Below are 24841 nucleotides of genomic sequence, written 5' to 3'. Positions count from 1 at the left end.
TCATGAAGAAACTCCCATTGTGTCCCTCTTCATGAGTAGAACAATTCCCTTTTGCATGATTTCCCAAAAATAGTATGTTTTTCCCCATTTAGAAGACCGACGCTAATGACCCTTGTCCTCCTTACGCTGATATGCATGGATTAACACTGTCCCTAGTGCCGATCAGAGCGACTTAGCTTTTTTTTAGTCGCGCCAATCCTCTTTTGAAAAGTTTTTTAAATAAGGAGTCGAAGCTTCGATCTTTAAAAGCTTCGTAAAAAAAGTCTAGTAAATGGTTCAGCAGGATGGAGTCGAGGATATTAGTTTGGGATCCTTTCCCCTATAAGGATGGAACTACCTCAAGAGATAATACCTTCTCCCATGAGAAGAGGAACCATCTCCCATCCATTCATGCTATATAAACCTCCATTTTTCCCAAGCACAAGCTAGTGTAAATTTTGGTGTGCTAGTGCTAGCTAAGTTTGAAGTAAACAACAAGCTATTTATAGTTGTAGCTCTCTAGCTGTGTGTGATGGAGAAGTGTGAATTCGGTTTAGTGGAAGCCTAAAGGGAAGTGGCTTAAAACTATCATTATTGAGGCCATCATGGAATGCTAACGCAAGTGTGTGGGAACCTGGTTTTGTCGGAGGAGAACGACAACGTCAAGACAATGGTTGTAATATCTTCTTGGTTTAATATATATGCAACTATCGATTGAATTCCTACATAATGTGTCATCTCACATGTTTATGGCTTAATGCTTCTTGACTTGTTGAGTAGGTTGAATTAAAATTTGTCTATTATCATGGTTGTTGTTGTTTACTTGTTTCAGGTGTTCAAAGAAGGAAACGGAAGATAGATGCAGTAAGCAAGCAAGGTCATCACCAAACAAGGTAAGCGTACTAAGAGGTAGGCCCTCTTAATTGGTTCTAACCTAAGGAAATCTTCCATAGAATGTATTGTTAGTGGCTAGACCCACTATCGGGCTACAAGAATTGTTTGTGTCTGCACTTATAATTTTACTTCACCACAAATTGGTGACTTCACTGGGGAGCACCAATCCTTCTATTTTCTTGCTTGAAATTTCATGTTTTTGTGTGAACTTTTCTACTTTTTCCATTTCCCTTTAGTCTTGTTTACTTTCATTTGCTTAATACTCTGGGTTTGAAATTCATAGTAGCAAGTCTGGTCCCAACTTTCGAAAACTTTTATTTTTTTCTTTGCATCCTCACTCAACGTGCTTAATTTGTTGATAGACGCACCAATCACCGCGATATGCTGAGAAACAGTCACGCAGACCCCCTTCTAGCGCTTATTTTAATTTAGGTAGTCATGCCGATGCCTGTAAGTGAAGATTAGGGTTCACCCCAGATCTTGGCCAATGTGTTTTTCTCTCGTGATTTTTACCCTGTAAGTTGTTTAGATAGTGTTCTCTCTAACTAGAAAGCTGCTTTTCATTTGGATTGTTTTCTTGTTGATTTGGCATCTTTTCGCTTGATTTCTTGGGTCACTGGAAGGGTAATGTCACTAGGGCATCTAGATTGTCATCAATTCAGTTGATTATGAACTCAGTGAGCCAAGTTGTTAGTGCATTTACTCCTTGCATTTTCGTTTATGGTCCTTCTACGGCTTTGACCTCCATTACAAAAGTTTGAAAAAAAATGTTTGCTTATCTAAACATCTCTTTTTTGGCATAGATCACATTGCTTGTATTGTTTTTGGTAAAGTCGGTGTGTCATTAGTTTGAAAGAGATTCTCTTTTTGTGTTTTTCATTTGCTTGAGAATCGATTGTCTCAAAAAATTTTCATTGAAGTGTTTTATGAGAAATTCATTTTGTCATTTCATGTAAAGTACAAAATTCTAGTTTGTTGCATCAATATGTTATGGTAGTTAGCATCATTGAATACTAGGATTTCATTGGCATTTGAAAAGAAAAATAATTCTCTTTGATTTTGAAAGGACTATTAGAGTGTACTTGTTAGGAAATTGGGAATTGGAATGTATTTTTCATTAGTTTATTTTCTTGAAAAGAGAAGTAGTGAAAAATCTTTTTTCTTTCGTTTTCTTGGTTGTTTGCATTTGATTGTGTTTTCTACCCTCTCTAGTGTAGACAATTCATCGAATTGAAAGGGTCTTGTCTCATTTAGCTGCATTTAGGGCTTTTTGAGTCACATCACTAAGGCCTTAAAACTAAGACATAATTCAAGATAAACTTTAAAATGAACTCAATTAACCTAAGGCACATTTGAAACCTAACGATCACATCTATAAGGTCTAGGCTTGAGACGTGTTCTGACATCTTTAAACCTTGTAGTTATCATTAAATTTGGCACTAGACATCGCTAGTACAGATTTGTGCTCCCCATATCGTAGAGTATGTAATAGGAGACCCCTCTATGCTGTAATCCTTTATCCATAGGAAGTCAAGTCTGTTGCCTTGCAAACGTGATACACCGAACACAACATTTGGGGAGATTGCCTGCCCGTACTTCTCGATTCGTTGCGAGGTATTTTGCAGTTCATGGTTGCCTGGTAATCCTCTTTACCTAGATCATCTTGAGTAGTCATTTGATATTTTTGACTCATTAAACTTAAAAGATCATTCAAGCACTTGTCCTTTCGAGCTTGTTTTAAATCGAAAGTGATAAAGTCATCTTTGCTTCTTTCTCGACTCTTAAAACATGAAAGAGCACCAGTTTATTTATGCATCTTAAAAAATTGATTTCCCACAACCTTATAACATCATGTTAGTCTTTTTTAGACCAAATCGTGAGCTTTCCATAAAGTACATTTTAAAGCCTTGAAGTTTATCTCTATTTTCCTATTAACTAAGACAAGGTCATCGTGGCTAAACCATCTGGTTCAACTAGTTTCTCTTCCTCTCCTATGTCTAAAATATTGTCTTAGGAGCCTTTTCTTGAATTATGAGAGTCACTTGAGGACCAAGGTGTTGAACTCGAAATCGTTCTGAGCATTCAATCTTTGTCATCTTATCCTCTGCCTACTTTAGATACTGGGTCACCTGTTGATATTGCCCCAGAATCTCTGGACAATCCTGTCCAGACTCCTGAGAGTTCACTAACTACTGATGGTTAGCTTGGATTGGTAATATATCCTCTGAATCCTTTGTTCAACCCTGTTGTGATATCACCGCAGCATCCGTGCAGTCTGTACGATCAGCTGGGCGTTCATGTGGAATTATCCCCTCATACATCTTCAGTCATTCGTCGTTGTTTGTTCCTAGTTATGGAACCCAAGGGCGATGCTCCAGTTACCTCTCTAGATCAATCAAAGTTTCTAGTCCACACACTTTTGAAGAGGAAGGAAATCAATTTCCACTTGAAGGTTTCCCTTATATAGGGAGCATTCCCATCAGTGTCTATCAGGATTTTTCGCCTAATTATGTGATTTTAGCACAATTGGTCTCAGGTACACCTAGTGCCTCATCACTCTATCATAACCCTGTCTGGGTGTTTGGCGCGATGCCCACTATAGGTCCATTCATTATGAACTCGACCTCCCAACAGGCCATTACCTCAGTCCCGGTGCAACCTAGCATTCCGAACCCTCTTGTCTCATCCATTCTAGTCACCTGTCTACTTCAACCGATGGTCTCGAAGAATGTTACTGTCAGTTCTTCAATCCCTCAAGTAAGTGGACAAGTTGTGCCATCGCTTGGGGTCATAATCTAATTTTTTCTATGGTTTCAGGCACCACCAATGTGAGTAGCTCACAGGCTCACATGGTTGGCATGAACCAACCTTCTTCTAGTGTTATCTAAAACCCTATTGGTCCTACTGGATCAAGCAATTTCCAGTACCAACAAGTTCAAAATCCTGTTGGTCCATCTGGGTCAAGAAATTTCTAGTATCAACAGCCTTATGAGGCTCACGTTCAATACCAAACTCATTAAGTTCCATATGGTTCTCAAGGAATGGTCAATCCACCTTACGTCCTTCAGTCTGGGTAGTATGTTCAGCCTGACCCATCTACTTTTCAGGGTGGCTATGGCTAGATATAGTTCGAAAATTTTCCAGGAACTATTCAAGTAGCCTTGCAATAACAATGACAACCTCTACATCCACAAGGGTAAACTTTGTTACAGCATGGGTCGTCCATGCAACAACAAGGGAAGATGATACCAAAGCAAGGACAACTACAACAACCGCATGGGCAACCCTCGCAACAGTTGCAACAAACCATGTAGTAGTAGATGCAGTATAATCCACAAACCTCCCAGCCTATCTCTTTACAAAGCCAACCTCTACAGCCCCAGGGATAGCCTTTGCAGCTGCAAGTTCAACCCTTGCAGCAATAGAGCCAACCTGGGTAGTAGCAACCCTTATATACATATCAACATGGTCAACCTTTTCAAGGACAAGGCCAAGGTCAAGTCCTACAGCAGTAGGCCCAAAATCCTAATGTCCTAGGGAAACGGGCCAAGAATCCTTTTGCCCAAGGGCAGCAGGTCCAGAAACCATATGTCTAAGGGGAGCAAGTGTATAGTCCTTATGTCCAAGGACAACAGGTCCAAAATCCTCTTGTTCAGGGACAATAGGGTCAAAACCCGTATGTTCAGGGACAACAGGTGCAATATCCATATGTCCAAGGTCAATAGGCTTAATAGCCTCTTAATCTGTATGTTGTTTATCATCAACTTATGATCGAACAACTCTAAGGTGTTCAAGGTCAAAATCCTCCCTACGACCAAGGTACGCTACAATGGGGACAAAATCAAATACCATATGGCCAAAACCCTCCACTATGGGGACAAAATCCTTACCAGTAGGGATGGGCTCCTCCTGTTGGACCCGCTTATTGACCTAAAATGCCTTTTAATACTCAATTTCCATCCTTGGCCACACTAGAGTTGCCTGATGTGTCTCGACTCACGAATGATCCAACTCTTCATTCGTGATACTGGCCTCCGGTTCCATCCAAGATCCCGAGCGATTATCCTAAGTTCGATGGGAAAGAAAACGAAGATCCTCAAGCCCATTTGATGACATATCACCTCTGGTGCTCTTCAAATTCTTATATTGATGATTCTATTTGTCTCTATCTTTTCCAACGAACCCTCACAGGTGTTGTAGCCAAGTGGTACATTGAGCTTCCTTGTAGTACTTACCATGACTTCAACTATTTATCCATGGATTTTCTCATGCATTTCCAGCTGTCGGTTCGCTATGAAACTGCCACCTATTTGCCTACATTGCTTAAGAAAGAACTGCGACACACATCTCTGATCACGCTCATGAATGGATACATAGATGTCACTTGATCAAATTTGAGATTTGCTAATTAGTTGCTCACTGTATGGTTTACCAAGTCATTCCTCGCTCCAATTTCGCGCGATATAGCTATGGGTGGATGCGTTACCGAAGTACAAGCCGTTTCTCATGCCCAGTACTTAAATCTCATTTATTCTCACTGTGGCACTTTGTATGAGTTATTACTCAATGCTCTGTGGCCATCATCTGATCCCACGATATCGAAGTCACAGGCTACACCTCCTATTGACGGAGTAATGGGGGGTCTACTTTCAAGCTCTTTCCTGACTCTTTAAACATGAAAAGATAGTTGAGCCCTTGTCGTTTTGAACTCGTTAATATATGTGAAACATCGTGCACCCATTATATGTTTACCCCTTTTTTGGGCTAGGATGCATTATTTATGAAAAATGTATTCCTTGACTGAAATGGTCAAGCAATTCTCTCAAGTATTATTTTCTACCTTTTCGGGCTCAACAGACACAAATGTACGAAAAGAGACCATGTGGATTTTTCTTTTCCGTGTCTTTTTTAAACTCTCTAAACATGAAAAAGATACCGAGTTACATTATTGTCAGACTCGTTAAAATATTAAACGACATTGGATTCGTCATCATGACGAACATGAGCTTCTCCTCCCTAGGGCTCGCTAAACTTACTAGGTCAGATTCGTCCGAAGGATGAACTTACAGTGCAAGCATCTGCTATCCCCTTCAAGCTTGTGATTATAAAATAATTGGGGTACCTCCCAGAAACAGTGGAGGAAAATTTGGGAAACCAATCAATTGTGTCGGTAGCTCACTCTTGGACATGACACTTTCTGCTTCGTGTCAAGTTGGGATATCCTCCTTTTTCTTGTTGACCTTCCTGGGTTGGTTCGTTCATTTTTTTCTTCCATTTTATCTCTACCACATCATCATGACCACCAATCCTATGGATCCAAAAGCTGCCAAACTTCTAGTCATGTCACCGATATGTTCAAGAGTTGTCCTTTTGCAGCTACACTTACCCTTAATTCTCTGTATCATCCAAAATCATTTTTCATCCCTTTGTCTCGTGTCGATGATGTGGGATACATTATGACCCTCCTTCAACATGGTCGCTTCCTGTTGACTTCAATTCATTATCCAGGAAGTAGACTGAGAGACTCTCTTTGAGTACATTAGAGCTTGCATGCCCTAATGGCAAGTTGATCGCACTCGATGACAAGTTCACGTCATTGGCTTTTGATCAGGTGATTTCACGGGTGTTCGACTAGAGTTCCTCTATTCACATTCCGTGAATTGTGATGATAGTACCTTGAGGACCATTGTCATTATTGGTGGTTTCTCTTGTGCTTGTTAACAGTTCACATCATTGGCTGGTAATCAAGTGATTTTCTAGCATGTTTGATGTGAACACATCTATTCACATGTTAGAATTTGTACTTTGATCAGGCTGTGTTGGAGCACAAGACCCTGGGCTCAGATTACAAAAGTCTAGGTTGAAAGGCAATGTGACATGGTTATGTTGATATACATGTGTTTCTCAGATGGATGGCTATGACCATACCATGAGTTATCATATGTGATCCTTCTCATTATTGGAGGGCTGCAACCATACCATGTTTTTGATATGATCCTCTTTATCGAATCACTGTGCCCATGCGTGGATCCATTTACATGATAATTCTCTAGATGGCTGCATCCATACCACGATTCATGTATTATTTTACAGAGTTTTCAGTTATGTACATGTATCTGTACTTGCTTCCAGGTTTTCCAATGACAAACTCTGGTTCCCTGCACTGATCTATAGAGCATTTCATCCCTCTCTCTAGTTCGACCTTCACACTTTAGGGAGCATTTGTTACACAACATTTTGTCATTGTCCTTTTACTCCACATTCCTTGATCCTATACGACCTCTACAGTGAACCCTACGTGCTTTCCCTTCATGAAGAAATTCCCATTGTGTCCCTCTTCATGAGAAGAACAATTTCCTTTTACATCATTTCCCAAAAATATTTTGTTTTTCCCAGTTTACAAGACCGATGCTAATGACCCTTGTTCTCCTTGCGTTGATATTCAAGGATTAACACTATCCCTAGCACTGACTGTAGCGACTGAGCTCTTTTTTAGTCACGTCGATCCTCTTTTGGAAAGTTTTTTAAATAAGGAGCCAAAGCTTCAATATCAAGAAGCTTTATAATGGAAGTCTGGTAATGGTTGAGCCAGATGGAGTCGAGTATATCAGTTTGGGTTCCTTTCCCCTATAAGGATGGAACTACCTCGAGAGATAATACCTTCTCCCATGAGAAAAGGAACCATCTCCCATCCATTCATGCTATATAAACCTCCATTTTTTCCAAGCACAAGCTAGTGTTAATGTTGGTGTGCTAGTGCTAATTAAGTTTGGAGTAAACAACAAGATATTCGTAGTTGTATCTCTCTAGTTGTGTGTGAGGGAGAACTGTGAATTTGGTTTATTGGGAATCCTAAAGGGAAGAGCCTTAAAGCTATCATTGTTGAGGTCATCATGGAATGCTAATGGAAGTATGTGGGAACCTGGTTTTGTCGGAGGAGAATAACAATGTCAAGACAATGGTGGTAATCTCTTCTTGATTTAATATATATGCAAATATCGATTGATTTCCTACATAATATGTCATCTCACATGTTTATGGCTTAATGATTCTTGACTTGTTAAGTAGGCTGAATTACAATTTGTCTATTATCATAGTTGTTGTTTGTTGTTGTTTGCCTGTTTCAGGTGTTCGAAGACGGAAACGAGAGATAGCTGGAGTGAGAAAGCAAGGTCATCACGAAATAGGATAAGAATACTAAGATGTAGGTCCTTTTAATTGGTTCTAACCTAAGGATATATTCCATAAAATTTCTTGTTAGTGGCTAGACCCATAATCGAGCTAGAGGAATTGTTTGTGTCCGCACTTATAATTTTACTTCACCATAGTACCCAAGGGGCCTTATTTTTAGGTGGTTGTTTGATCTTGTGGATTAGTAAGACATACTGTGAGGCCATGATTTAAGTCCTCAAATGAAATTGTGTTTATTCATTTAGTTTGTTCATAGTTATATACATGAGGGAGTGACTCTTGGGTTTCATCTCCTGATGACTCTTCCTTTTCCAATATTTATTATTTACATTATTTACAATTGTTCAACCAATCCCCATGATTAGGTGTCAACATTCCCCCCCTTAATATGAAGGGATGTTATTGAGTCCAAGCATCATTATGAATCTTTCAAGCTTTTCTCTTCCAAGAGCTTTGGCGAAGATGTCTACAATCTTCTCATTAGTGAACAATGTTGTAGATGGATTGTCTTGGCCTCAACATGAAGTCGAATTAGATGGTATTTTGTATTGATGTGCTTCGTTCGATCATGGAATTTTGGGTTCTTGGCCAACTTTATTGCAAAGATGTTGTCAATCATGAGTGGAGTTGAATGTACTTGTTTTACCTACAAATCTTCCAAAAATTTCTTGAGCCACACAATTTCTTTTGTTTCCTTAGCTGCTGCCACATATTCTACCCCTATTGTGGAATCTACTAGAACTAATTGTTTGCGTGATCTCCAGGAGATAGCTCCTATCCAAGAATGATAGCATAACCAGAAGTAGATACCCTAGTTTCTTTGTCTCCATCGAAGTATGAATTAGAGTATCCAATTGAGCTGAAGTTGCTCACTGTTATGAAACCAAATCACAAAAAGATAGAAAATATAGATGAATGGCTTAGAAATAAGCCTCTTCGAGTGGGAAACCTTACAAAAATGAATAATTCTTAGATGATACAAATGACAAAACCTCCTTTCTATATATAGGAGTCTAAGGGGTCATAATATAATCAGAGTTGACATAATAATAATAATGGAAGGGCACAATAATAATAATAGTGGGCTTCTATGGGGCACAATAATAACAATATGGGGACTACATGGGCACAAAAATATAATAAGGGGGTTGTACTAATGACAATAAGGGGTTACACTAGTAGTATAGGGACCTAACATGCCCCTCTCCTTCAAAAGTGTTGTCCTCAATGCTTGAGTAGTTCTTGATGCTTCTGTATAAAATTCTTGTCCTCCCATGTGGAATATTTAGCAGGTAAGTTCTTCCATTTGATGAGATACTATGAAATTGATCGATTTCGTAGCTGCTGAGTTCTTTTCTTTGACTGCTCAAGGTTCCAATATGATTTTTCCTTCCTTGTCAAGTTTTGGAAATATTGTTTGAACTAAGATCTTCTGCAACTTTTTAAATGAGTGGTCACACTTCTTCATCCGTCTTCCATTCATCCCTTGCTTTGTTTATCCAATTTGGTTGGATAATAGAAATAACATAAAACAGTGCTTCCACATCCTCATCCTTTCTTGAGAGTGCATCTGCAACAACATTTTGCTTCCCTTTTTTGTAGATGATTTCAAAGTCATAACCCAACATATTTGTCACCCATTTTTTCTGTTCTTCTAAATATAATATTTGTTCTAAAAAGTATTCAAGACTATCATGACCCATTTTTATCTTGAGGTTTCTCCGCATTAGGTAAGGTCGCCATTTCTCAAGTTCATGTAGTACTACCAACATTTCCTTCTCATAAATAGCTTGCTTGAGATGTAGCTATAAAAATAACCAATCACCTACATCAAAACTTCTTTCACTGTGATGTTGATATTCCTGTTGTTTTGTTTGATTTTGCACCAAAGTGGAATTATACTTTAAAAGTTGGAGAACTTGTTGTTGATGCTCGATGTGATCTTTCATTGCTTGAATCATTTTCTTCTCGAAATGTCCTTCTATCTTAAGAGTTCGAGGAGTGGTAATTTTTTCCAATGCATTACAAGATATGGCTGGATTCATTTCTTGATGCTCGATGTGATGTTTCACTTCTTGAACATTTTTCTTCTTGATATGTCCTATATTGAGAGTTTGAAGAGTGGTAGTTTCTTCCAATGCATTACAAGATATGGTCAGATTCATTTCTTGATGCTCGATGTGATCTTTCACTTCTTGAACATATTTCTTCTTGATATGTCCTTCTATCTTGATAGTTTAAGGAGTGGTAATTCTGGCCAATGCATTAACAGATATGGTCAGATTCATTTCTTCTTTCTCGATGTGATATTTCAATTCTTGAACCTTTCTCTTCTTGATATGTCCTTCTATCTTGAGCATTTGAGGAGTTGTAATTCTTTCCAATGCTTTACAAGATATGTTCAGATTCATTTCTTCTTTCTCTTGGCTTGTTTCCTAGTGTATATCCTCTTCTTTTGATGTTTCTTGATCATTTTCTTCCTCCTCTTCACAATTTATGTAAAATAATTTCTTATTAGCACACATATGACTTTTAGTGTATTTGCTATCAAAAATGTAACAAAGTCCTTTTTCTCTTTTTTCTTCCAATTGTTGTCGTGTAAACCTTGTAGGTTTTGGAAGGCTAGAAGAAAAAACACTTCCATATTTATAGTTGTGAGTGGTAGGATTCCTTGTTTCCATAATTTTGCTTTCAATTTTTCTTGCCAACTTGAATGTCTTCTCCAATGAATCAAGTTCCCAAAGACAAACCTCATGTTGAATGTTATCCTTTAAAGTCCCTATGAAGACATCAATCCTTTTCTTCTTTAGAATATCATTTACCCTTATATTCAACATTTTGAAATATGTGCTCTGCCATTGAATCCCTTTGTTTGAGATTTATCAATTGGCTAAATAAGGTGTTGCTCTTTGTATCCTCATAGTGTGTTATCATTTCTTCTGTGAAAATTGACCAAGTGACAAGTGCTTTACGAGAACACAACCCTTTATACCATAAAAATTGATCCAGTTCTAAATATGAAGATGAAATATGTACCTTTTGTAACAGTTGCACCTCATGTAGATCAAAATATTGCTCCATCCATAGTATCCAATTTACCAGATCCTTGCCATCAAACTTCCTCATATTTCCTTTTATTGGTTTTAGGAGATCGATCTTGAAACGACTGTACAACTTTGTAACTTTGGATTTTCTAGTTTTGAAATGCAACCTATAGTAGCCCTATGCGTCCTCTTTCCAATGCCACCAATCTAATCGAAATTGGATTCTCCAAGAAAGAGTTATGCACAATCTCCCACAATGACCTGAATATAGACTTGTTTAGTAGAGCAAACTTATACGATGTGTCACAGGTCACTGTTTCAACCTTAGGTTCTAAAAATGGCACCCAAAAAACCAATGTCTATCCTCTTTCTACTAATTCTTATGAAAATTCAATTTGATGCTCAGAGAGAAAGTTATGACGATTTTCCCAAGGTGAACTATTTGGAATGTAATTCGGGGGTTTGCAAAAATCCTAACTTCCTCAGATTTTATCTCCGAAAATATAGCGATACAGGATCTGAAATTTGGAGCCGAGGTTTAGACCGACTTCTTCTCAAATGGGTTTTTTTTAGCTTCTGAAATATTGTAGAGAAAGCATTATAATGAACATTCCATGATGACCTGATTTAAATGAGATTTGGAGCTTGCAAAACCCTAAATTCCTCAGATCATATCTCCAAAACTGTAGCGAGAAAAGATATGAAATTCATACCCAAGGTTCAGCAAGATGTCGTCTCAAATGGGTTTTTTTGTTTTTGCTTCTGAAATGTCACAAAAACAAGGTTATAGTGAAAATTCCACGATGACTTGTTTGGAGCAGCGAAACCATAAAATCCAAAGCTTTGATACCAAATGTTATGAAACCAACTCACAAAAAGATAGAAAAGATAGATGAAAGCCTTAGAAATAAGCCTCTTCCAGGGGGAAACCTCCTTTACATTACACAAATGAACAATTCTTAGAGGATACAAATTACAAGACCTCCTTTCTATATATAGGAGTCTAAGGGGTCATAATATAATCAGAGCCGACATAACAATAATAATGTAAGGGCACAATAATAACAATATTGGGCTTCTATGTGGCACAATAATAACAATATTGGAACTACATGGGCACAACAATATAATAAGGGGGCTTTACTAATAACAATAAGGGGTTACACTAGTAGTATAGGGACCTAACACCCAACTATGTATACTTGAGTCCAAAGGCTTTATTTACCTTCAAGTACTTTAGAACTCTTTTTGCACCAGAGTAATGTCCCTCAGAAGGGTTTTTCATAACCCTAGAGAGGATTCCAACAACAAACGAAATGTCTGGTCTAGTAGTAGTCAGGTAGTTGGGACTTCCTAGAAGCTGTCTATACTTTGTTGCATCCTCAAATTCTTTTCCTTTAGTGGATGTCAGCTTTAAGTTTTGTTCCATTGGAGTAGTTAGAGGACTGCACTTAGTCATGCCAAACCTATTCAATAGATCTCCAATGTACTTCTTTCGAGAAAGGAATATAGACTTCAGATGTTGAATTACTTCAATACCAAGATAGTAATGAACATAGCCCAAATCAGTCATTTCAGATCCTTTCTTCAATTCCTTCTTTATGGATACAATGTGTTGAAATTTGGTACTGGAGGACAGGTGGTTCCCTTAGGCTTTGATCTTTGGCCTAGGGAAAAGTGTCCAAAAGAATTTAATTTTTCTCCTAAAGTGATTTTATAATTTTATAAAGTTAAATCTAATTTAAAAGTGACATTAAGTGATAAAGTTACTAAGTCTAATTTTAAAGTGACTTTTATAAAGTCAATGAAAAATTAGAAAGGAAAAGTGAATTTGGAAATAAATGACTAAGTGGGTCTTTATTAAAGTGGGGTGAATTAAAAAATAAAAAGTGAGATTTAAATGAGCATTTAATCTCAGCCATTGATCTAAATCTATTTCAGCCATTGGATTTAGAGATCACCAAAAAGTCACTTGGGTCACCCAAAAGTCATTTGGAGTTATATTAAGGGAGGAAAAGGAGGAAAAGATCACATTCGATTCAATTCTTTCATGAGCAGATTGGGAGAAGGAGAGCAAGAGAGCAAGAGAGATTTCTGAGCAGGGAGGAGAAGGAGATAGCAGCTTGGCACACATTCCAAGGCAGCAGTTGAACAGATTTGTACAGTTGATTCAGCATACAGTGAAAGACAGATTTTGGCACGATTTTCAAGGAGAGGTTTGCACAAAAATCGAGGATCAATTTGCTGGTTTTTCTGCACGCAAAACGAGGGCCATACAACAGCATTTAATGCTGAAAGTGGGCACGAAAATCAAGGAGACCGTACAACATTTATTGCTGTCCTGTTTGCTGTAATTTCTAGTTTGCTGTGAAGCATGGGAAAAGAGATAAGTTGTAAATTTGCTTGCTGATTTTTTTGCTGAAAATTTCTCACCGTAAAAGGAAATTTTTAGAAATAAAAAAGAGCTCTCAAACTGGTTTTCCCCAAGAGTTGTAGGAGATTTTTCCAGGGTCACATTGACCAAAAATCTCAGTGTTTAAATGTGTTTTAATGGATGTTTATTACTGCTGATTTTTATTTCTGCAATTTCCAGCATTCTGTAAAATTTCCAGAATTTGTGTTTTCAGCAAATTTATTTTTTTCAGCTTGTTAAATGTATGGTTATGGGAAAGGGCATTTAACTATATGGGAGAAATAAGGAGAAACTGAAAACCGGGGTGGGAAAACAGAAATTTCTACACAATGTAGCTCACATTATTCCCCGTCATTAAAATATCATCTACATATACCACAAGCTATACAATTGTTTTACCAACATTCTTGACAAACAAAGTTACATCATCATGATCATAATTTTTGAAATTGAGATTCAAAATATGCTCAGTTAAGTTTTCATACCAAGCTCGCCGTGCTTGCTTGAGGCCGTACAAGGATTTTACAAGTTTGCATACTTTGTATTCATGTCCTTTCATAGAAAATACTTCAGGTTGGGACATAAAAACATTCTCTTTTAGATCTTCGTTTAAGAAAGAAGCTTTTACATCCATTTGATGGACTTTCTAGCTGTTTTCAGCTGCTAGGGCAAAGAGTGTACGAATGGTAGCCCATTTTGTCGTGGGGTAAAAATTATCCTCACAATCGACACCTTCATTCGATGCAAAACCTTTTTCCCCAAGCCTGGCTTTGTGCTTGTCAAGTGAGCCATCAAATTTATACTTGTTCTTGTGGACCCACTTGCAACCAATTGGTTGGGTTCCCAATGCAGGATCAACCAGCTTCCAAGTGTCGTTCTTTATCAAGGCATCATACTCCTTTTGCATCGCTTCTTTCCACTCATCATGAGAAGCGACTTCATTGAAGGAAGTTGGTTAAAAATCTGCATACAAATTTAGTCCACAATCATAAGAAACATTGATATCAACATGTGAATCAAAACCATCTACATCACCTCCATTTTGCTTGGTTGAATTTCTTGTTCCTGTCTTTCCAGCATCATCGCGATGAGCACTTCAAGTGTCTTTGTTAGCCACTTTGGGGGACCTTTCTGACATGGTCCAAGCTGCTTAGTTGATTGAGTTGGGACTGAATCAAGATTGAGTTTCCAAGTTTTGTCAATCACATCTCTCAAAGTATCATTAGTGGTTGGAGTTTCATGTGGGGGAGAGAGTGCTTCAGAAGCATATTCCACAGATTGGTCGAGTATAAGAACCCCCCCTTTAAGATGTGGAATCTGATTATCAAATTCTTGAAATGATTTTTCATTTGCAAATCTATCCATGCGATCAAGTTGCCACTCAACAACATTGTCAATTTGGAAGATTCAAGAAATGTTACATCTCTAGATAAAAAAAACTTTTTAGTAACTTCATCATAGAGATGGTATGCTTTGGAGGTGTTTTAATACACCAATAAGATACACTTACGACTCCTTGCACCAAGTTTTTTTCTATGTACTTTTGGTATCAAGGCATAACACATGGAACCAAAGACCCTGAGATGCTTTACTGAAGGAATGTGGCCATACCACATTTCATAAGGAGTCTTGTTTCTAATAGCATTAGATGGAAATCTATTCTTTACATATACAACACAGAAGTGCATCAACCCAAAACATCAATTTTATATTCTTGAAAAACATCATGGAGCGCACCATATTTCAGATTGTCATATTCATTCTTTCAACTACTCTATTCTGTTGGGGATTATAAGGAAAATTTGTTTGATGTTTGATCCCATGTTAGTGAAGATAGTTTTCAAATTCATTTGAAGTGTATTCTTTTCCATTATTAGTGCGAATAGAGCCAATATTGGATCATGCATCATTTTCAATCCATGTATGAAATTTCTTGAATGTTTGAAAAGCATTAGATTTGTTCTTCAATAAATAAACCCAACACGTTCTGGTGTAATCATCAATAAATCTCATCATATATTTATTTCCATTTGCAGAAGGAACATGCATTGGTCCACATAAATCTGAATGAATGAATTCAAGTTTTCTATGTTCTCTGGAATGTGAATGAGGAAAATATTGTTTCCTATGCTTTCCTAGAATGCAAGCATCACATTGCTTAAGTTTGCTAGTAATTGTAGGAAAACTAGTAACACCATTTTTCTTCAACAAGAAAAGGTTGTCATATTTCAACTGTCCAAATCTAGCATGCCATAATAGACTTGATGGAAATTTACGTTCATCATAATGAGAATTCTATGAGAAATTTTGTGCATGAGCAGAGGTACCTTGCAACTTGAGAAGTATTTCTTCTTCTATCCCTGTCATGACAAGTGAGTGATCTGATGCTTTTCTCACCTCAATCTTGCCATCAAACATATGAATGGAGTGTCAGAGCCAACGGATGTGGACCAAAGACAACAAGTTTCTCGTGAGTTGTGGGAGATATAAAACATCATGTAGAAGAAAGCCTCGAAGACTAGGCAATTTGATCCTGATTGTGCCAATCCCTAATGGCTTGAGTTTTGATTTGTGTGCAAAGTATACTACTCCATTAACATTGTTAGTAAATTGCCAAGACAATAAAAATAATGCATGCACTGCATCAAGGCATATGACATTCTACCTAATATATAAACATATCAAAGCGAGAGTCAACGTAACCATGCACAAGAAAAAAACAACCATGATTTTTATTTATTTTTTTATTTTTTTATTTTTGGAACATTATTTTGACTGTCAAGAAATATTATACTTCAAATTTTACCTTCAAAAGTGATGTTTTGGTAATAAATTAACCTTCCACCAATAAAATTTTAATAAAAACATCTTGAATTTGTTTACATATTTATCATAATAAAAAAACAAAATAACCATAACACATAAGTCACTTATTGAACCCTAAATATTATTATTCCATTATAATTAATAATGATAACATATTTTCTATTTTAAAATATATATTTTATATCAAAATTTATCAACACCCAAATTAAGAATCAAATTAAACTTAAAATTAATTGTCAAAGATTAAAAGTACTTAATTGCAAGTCTTGTTCGAAAAATTATACACGGTACCTCAGGGCAAAGATCATGCAATCTTGTTATAATTTTAAACTTAAAATAAATTAGAAGAATGATTGGTTGATGTTAAATTAAAAGCCACTTTGAAGTAAAGCATCTCTACATGATACAATGATGTTGTGGGTTGACTTAGGTAAAGAATTATACTAGCTCATTTTAGACTAAATTATGTAATAGATGCACAAAATCTTTATATGATATAATGATTTGTTGTAGATCAAATGTTGTTGATGTCTTTAAAAAGTGACAAGTATTGTCTACACCAAAATATAGGATAACACGATATAGATTACATAAGCATGTCATGACAGCCAACACATTATTGTATTATCATTATTACATTTGCATATGAGGAAGTAGCCTTGAGAGAAAAAACAAAAACAATTTTTTTGGTAATTAGGTTGAATCTAGGTTGGGGTCACTTAGTCTATTGGATGGAAGAACTAACTACCCACTAATAAGATTTTATCATCAACAACTTGGAACACCCTTGAGATAGTTTAATTCCCTCAAAAGTGGCTTCCCCCCTCATGAATGAAAACTAAACCTCACCCAAAACAACCAATCTAATAAAAAAATAAAATTTCATTTCACACAATAACTCCCTCACGATCATCAAGCACAAAATAAAAATTAAATTATTACTTGCAATAAAATTTCTAAAAACCCTATTCCCAAATAAATATGTCTCTGTATAGTTAGAAAAATACCACTATAAACCAATTCATTTTTTTCATCAAATATTTTTATCACCATCGTCCATAAATTCTCTGTTGTGAGGATCTTTTGGTGTGTTAGGACCCGATAAAATGCATTATTTTTGCTATAGCATCTCCTTTCCAAATCATTTTCCATATTCTCCTTTCTGTTCTTGTAGAAGTTAGACTACATTGCAATTTAAAAGGTGAAATTTCTTTTCACTGTCTTTCCCTTCCTTCCACAAAAATTTTCGAATAAAGGCTCTCATTTGAAGAAGGATACTCTTCGGTGCTAGGGCCGGGCCGACAATACCAATTTTATCAATACAAATTTTCCAGCCAATTATGCCACCTGACTCCCTGTCATTGAATCCTCTTATATCATATTTTTAGTGTGTATTCCGAGTCTTCGTTGGAGGTGGAACCAAGGGATATGGGAATTCCAAGGTAATCCTTTTGCTATATTCCAAGGAATTCCAAGGATTTTGAAGGCTCCTCCCAGAAAGATTATATCATTTTCAAACAGGGAATGGTTGATACTTCTGACATTTTTGGCAATACTGAATCCTGGCAAGAAGCCGAGTCTTTTTTCTTTTTCGAGCTCCCTACAAGGAGGATGAAAAAGGGCATCCTTGAAGAAGAGAATTGGTATTCCAAGGTGTAAATTACGTGGTGACTTAAAATCTAAGGAAATGTTCACTGTACATTTATTGAATATGAAATTATTATGAATATACAAATTAAAATATACAATTTAATTTTGTAAAACATTCAAGCGCCACACAATCTTGGCCCTAGACTGAGCCTAACATCATCTATCATTTCTAGCGAGAAGCGACCATCGTTGTGATGTCGCAAAGCAAGTGCCTAACATGTGTACTATATTTGTTTGCAGTTTCGCTTTGAAGCAAATCTGCAAAAACATTAATCTCTCTTTGTTTCAGTTTCCTACTACCGCTTTTCAGGAGTTCCGTTGTAATAATTAAACCAAACCGAAGGTTCAAGAAGTTCCACCATTCCAACAAGAAGTTCCACAAGAAGTTCCACCATTCCAACAATATCTTTGACTATGTCCAATTCTTGAAGCCTTTTCTTGTGGTTCACATATTTATAAACTTCAGAATCTTCAGCCTTTACTAATGCTTCAATTAATTCCAACGCTCGCTTAAGTGCTTTACGAATACATGAATGTGCCCCTCCGTGTGGGGGAGGAAACTATATGTTGTTGATCATAACGGTAAATGCACAGTATTACAAGTTTCACAAGAACGTCCATGTAATTGTCAAAAATGAGCAAAGTGAACCTCCTCCACATCCACACCGCTTTCAGGATCCCCGTCCCATTGTGGAGATCTTCATTTATGATTTCATCCCTCGAATTGGGGCGCCCAGACAATTTGAGATCTATTCTGATGACACATGGAACTATGGTTATTCCCTCGTTTACAAGAGGATAGTTGATATTGTGATAAAACATCTGATAGTAAATTTTTAAGACCATGCTCTCGATTTTGAAATACCTGGATTTTCCTCATTTATACTCCTTTAAATTTACACCGTCCTAGCTGTATTATGACATACTGGATTTCCTCATTCATAGGTAGTTGTCCACAGGTTCTCATGGCCTTACCATCTGATGCAAATATTCCTATATATATATAGATCGGTTACAATGAGCACATCTCCTTCCCTTGCTAAGTGTAAGATTAGTGTCAATCAATTTGTAAGAGTTTTTAGATGCAAGACTTAACTATGTTTACCACAATTAATATCATAATTTAATATACAATACTACTATATCAATACCTACCACTTATATTGCTCGTCATTTGTTTTATTTGAAGAAATTCATGTTCCTTTCTTGCATTTTTTCAAACCTTTGTGTTCTTTATTGATTTGAGGCTTTTGCCATCAGTATTTTGTGTGGTGTTATTTCCGGAGTCATTGCATTCATATTTTGTTCGAATCAACATTTTGAACCAACCTCCGTGGTTCATAATCACCATTATATCTATGAATGAATAAGTGAGAACTTAATAGATTTAATAAATAAAGGTTAGCCTTGGGAAGGGAACATAGTTATTAGGTTTAATTTAATATGCATTTTCTTTTAAAGATTATTATTATTATTATTATTATTATTATTATTATTATTAAGTAAATGTTAATTAACACCCCACTATCTATTAGTGATTAAAACTTTTCTAATAATTTTTCTATAGTTAATTCATTTTTATTATTAATTATATGATTAAAATGAATGTTAGTGATTTAAATACATTAAGATGTATGAAAATTATTTTTATTTCTAATTATAATGGAATGATTAAAATGTATAGTAATTAATATCTAATGTTTAATAACAATTATAAATGAGTTTATTATTATGCATCATCAATTGCTTTTTATTATTAATTTCAAAATGATTTTAATTATTTAAATTAAATAGAATTTTTATTTCAAATCGAGGATTCTAAAATTAATGCTTGTAAACTTTAATATATTGTTATAAATTATTATTGACTAATTGATGAAGTTTTTATTTATTTATATTAGGATTGTAATTGACATTTAAATTATCTACAATTTTAGTTATATATATATATATATATATATATATATATATATATACTTTTAATAAAATAGGAAATTAAAAATTATTTATTATTGATATTGGTTTTATGTTAAAATGTTTGACTGAGTATAGGGAAGGGTTACTAAAAGGAAGATTATGGAGGCTAAAACAAGCAAAAAGAGGGTAGGGTGAATCTAAGAGAAGGTGGAATGAGAGGTTAGAGTGGGAATCCAATTATCACTAATTTTCCAATCATCATCGCGGTTAAGGTTGTTAGGGTTCTTAGCTATTTTGATAGCTTCTCTGAATTTCCTATGGTGACAATGATCAATTTTGGCCACAACACTAGAGTTTTCAATACACATATGATGATTGGTTTTACTTGACTGTTCAACCATTCTCTCCAATGTAGGTTTTTCCACAAGAATAAGGAACCAAATAAAACCCTTTGTGGCATTTAGGATCAATGGGATATTTTACCGATTTTAGGCATCTGTTGATGGCATTCATGGGTTTGAAGGAGGTTTTTATGTTATTTTTCTTTAAAATATAAGAAATTTTATTAGTGGTGATTTGTGTTCTTGTCGAACACCTGTTTCCTGTAGTTTCTGTGCATACAACAAGTCATCTGGTACATTTTCCAAATCAATATACATAAAATATCATAACAGGTTAGTTTACACATAACCATCATAATCATATGTTCTTATCAGAATCATAACCATATGTATACAAACAACAATTAAACCATTGTTACTTATCCTTGAATCGCTTCTTAGGTTTCCATGCCATACAACTAGCCAATGTCTTCGTGCATACCTCCACATATTGTGTATACACACACATCACTATATATGTCATATACCATCCTACAATAATTGCATTCATACTAGTACCATATGTATCACTTGTACATAGTACCATCTGTACCACTGGTACACTATACCAATGTCCATAGCATCACCTGCATGACATATATTTAATCCACATGTTTCTAACCATGTTAGTATTATGCCAAAAATTCCTTCATCTATTTGTATTACCTTTAGGTAAGTGGAACAAACTGTGCTCAGTTTATTGCTAAGAGAATAAGGAATTTCATGGACTTGTTGCATTTCTGCAACGAGTGAAAAAGTTTAATGTCATAGTATTCAAGTACTTTTATTTAGTAAATAATTTTCCAGTTTCATGTGGTTGCAACACAATATCAGCATAATGGTATCCTAAAAGTAATCATGCATACTACAACTTTATCATACCCATAACTTTTAGTTTTGGGTTTAAATCTGTCACCTGCACAAGGTTTTAACAACAATGGAATATACCTTCCACTTAATCATAAAGAAAACTATGATACTCAGTCAATCATAGATATTTGAACTCATCATAGCTTGTCTTTAACCAAAGTCAAATTTCGTTGGTACATAACAACTATTCCACACTTAAACAATTCATGCCATATGATTTACTATGATTCTTTTTGTACTTCTTCCAACACCTTATTTATCATGATGAATTCAGTGTAGGTCTAAACTCCATTGAATAACTAGTATTCACCTGCATACATCTCCCATCTAGGAGTTATAAGTGAAAGCTATAATATTCGCAACTTCACATCCTTTATGTTATCTTATGTGTTATTTTACTACTAACATCAAATCTTTAGATTATCATGAGCAGTAATTTTGCAGAACCTTTTTGGTTTACCAACTCTTTGTTTACTAATTCAGAGTCATGTTCTGAATCTAGTGTATAAAAGTAGGTAGCTTGAATTTGTCTAAAGCACTAAGAACAACCATAAGTACTATGTTTATATAGACTAGAAGCACACTGTTTATTTTACTCTTATTACTTCTCACAAGAAGTACATTTGTCATATCTCAATTCATTTTTCAAATTGGAAAGGTTCATGTTTGTGAGATGTTACCCACAAAACCTCATATGTATCTGCACAGACATGTACATTAAGGTACACCTTTAAGTTGAAAAGTTTTACACATTAGTATTGAAGTGAACTGTTGAGAAGGTGCTCATAAGCTTAACACTGTCTTTCTACTGTCAACCGAGAAGCTCCAGGAATTGCTTCTAGATTTCCATTATGTATGTGCGCTAGATGTACTTTTGGTGTTAGTCCATTGACCTTCTTATGACCATCCCATTGTAGAGATCTTCATTTATGAATTTATCCCTCAAATTGTGGCGCACTAACAATTTGAGAGTAATATTGATGACACAAGGAACTATGGTTGTTCCCTCATTTAGAAGATGATAATTGATATTGTGATAAAACATCTCATAGTAAATTTTTAGGACCATGCTCTCGATTTTCAAATAGATGGATTTTCCATGATAAGACATAATATGTACGAATGCCAGTATTGAGTTTTCAGGGATTGTCTCCAAATCCCTCAGTCTAAAGCCGATGATATCTGTTGAATCAGGTGCACAGCAAAATTAATTAAACACACAGCAGAATAAATCAAGCACATAAACACAAATTTTAACGTGGTTCACCCAACCAATCTGGGCTACGTCCACCAAACATAGGCATCAGGAATTTATTAATCAAATTAGAGATTACATCAAGAAATCCTCACACTCTCTTAGCAAATCATCTGAATGATTGCCTGTTGTATAGCATAGAGAATCTAACAGCCTCATAACTCCCTCACATCAAATATAGGAGGCATTAACTCCCTCCCAACAACTTGGAGTTAATCTAGGAACTGAATCCCTGTTGTTGTCATCCTTTAGAGATTTTTGCCTATTTGACTAAAACAGAAAATCTCAACAATCTCCACCTTGAAAACAATTCGCCTGATGCCCTGTTATTATTATTTTTTCTTTTCTGCAAGCCAAGAGAAGCCAAACACCAGCGTAGCTTCTCCAACAAAACTGGTTTCATGAACATGTCTGCACAGTTCTCCTTTGTATGCACCTTTTCAAGAGAGACTCCCCTTTTAGTGATAACCTGTCTTACAAAATGGTACTTAATTGGAATATGCTTTGATTTACTATGATAGGCCGGATTCTTAGCCAAATGTATTGCACTTTGACTATCACAAAGTAACCTGATGTTGTCCTGTAACCTACCAAACTCACCAAGCAAACCTTTCAACCAAACCGCCTCTTTGCAAGCATGAGAAGCAGCAATGTATTCCGCTTCAGTAGTGGACAAAGAAACAATGTTCTGTAGCTTTGACATCCAGCTAATAGCTCCACCTGCAAGAGTAAAGACATACCCTGAAGTTGACCTTCTCTTATCCAAATCACCTGCAAAATCAGAATCAACATATCCGCAAACAGATTCACTACTCTTATTGTAAGAAATACAATAACTACTTGTGCCTCTCAAGTACCGAAGCACCCATTTCACTGCTGACCAGTGCTCTTTACCCGGATTTGCCATGTACCTGCTGACAACCCCAACTGCATGTGAAATATCTGGTCGAGTACAAACCATCACATACATTAAACACCCTACTACATTAACATATGGAATTCGAGACATATAATCCTTTTCTTCATCTGTATTAGGACATAAACTCGAAGAAAGCTTAAAATGGGAAGCTAAAGGGACTGACACAGGCTTCACATTATTCATACCAAACCTCAAAAGTATTTTCTCAACATACTTTTGTTGTGATAGCCACAGCTTACCATTGCTCCTGTCTCTAAAAATCTCCATGCCCAAAATCTGTCTTGCGGCTCCTAGATCTTTCATATCAAACGTCCTTGCCATCTGAGTCTTCAACCTGTTGATTTCTTCAATGCTTTTGCTTGCTAAAAGCATATCGTCAACATACAATACCAAGATAATGAACATGCCATTATTCAACTGCTTAAAATAAACACAATGATCATATTCACTTCTTACATATTTCTAACTCAACATGAAAGAATCAAACTTCTTATACCACTGCCGAGGCGACTGCTTCAGGCCATATAATGACTTCTTGAGCCTGCAGACAAATTTCTCATTGCGATGCTGAACAAACCCTTCCGGTTGTTCCATATATATTTTCTCATATAAATCACCATGTAGAAATGCAGTCTTAACATCTAACTGCTGCAACTCCAAATCAAACAAAGCCACTAATGCTAACACAATTCTAATTGAAACAATTTTAACCACTGGCGAAAAAATCTCATGAAAGTCAATACCAGCTTTCTGAGAAAACCCTTTTGCAACCAGCCGAGCTTTGTACGTGTCTTCCGTATCATTCACACCCCGTTTCAGCTTGAACACCCACTTGCATCCCACGATTTTCCTGCCTTTGGGAAGTTCAACCAGATCCCACGTGCCATTCTTACCTAAGGCCATCATTTCTTCCTTCATGGCCGCTTTCCATTTGTCACTATTTGAACCTTCTACAGCTTCCTGATAACACAAAGGTTCATCATCATTAGCGATCAAAGCAACTGAAGTAACATGATCATCATACCTTCTCGGACGGCGTTTGATCCTTGTAGACCTCCTTAAGAATGTTTCTGGTGCTTCCACAATTGGCTGTCTATCAACTGTAGGAACTTCTTCATGATCGCCATCTAAGACCTGTTCATGACCTCCATCTGAACTCTGTTCATAATCTGATTCTGAAACCTGTTCATGACTAGAATCTGAACTATGGTCGTTATGACTATCATTAGAAATGCTGTCAAACTGAATATGCTGGAAATCAGATACATCATCCTGTTTCAATCTTCTATCTACATCTAACTGTACAAGAGAGGATTCATTAAACTCCTTCGGCAACTCGGCGTTACTCAGCATACACCTTGCTCTCTCTAGAAGAGTCCTGTTCATGCGTTCAGCAACTCCATTCTGCTGAGGAGTATAAACCGTGGTCTTATGTCTTTCGATCCCTACATCCTTGCAATAGCTGTCAAACTCCTTGGAGGAAAACTCACCACCATTGTCAGT

Source organism: Pinus tabuliformis, chromosome 7 (genome assembly GCF_031772625.1).
Source record: "Pinus tabuliformis cultivar Carrire ecotype Pingquan chromosome 7, CPIR1, whole genome shotgun sequence".
NCBI lineage: Eukaryota > Viridiplantae > Streptophyta > Pinopsida > Pinales > Pinaceae > Pinus > Pinus tabuliformis.
Note: the sequence above shows the minus strand (reverse complement) of the source record.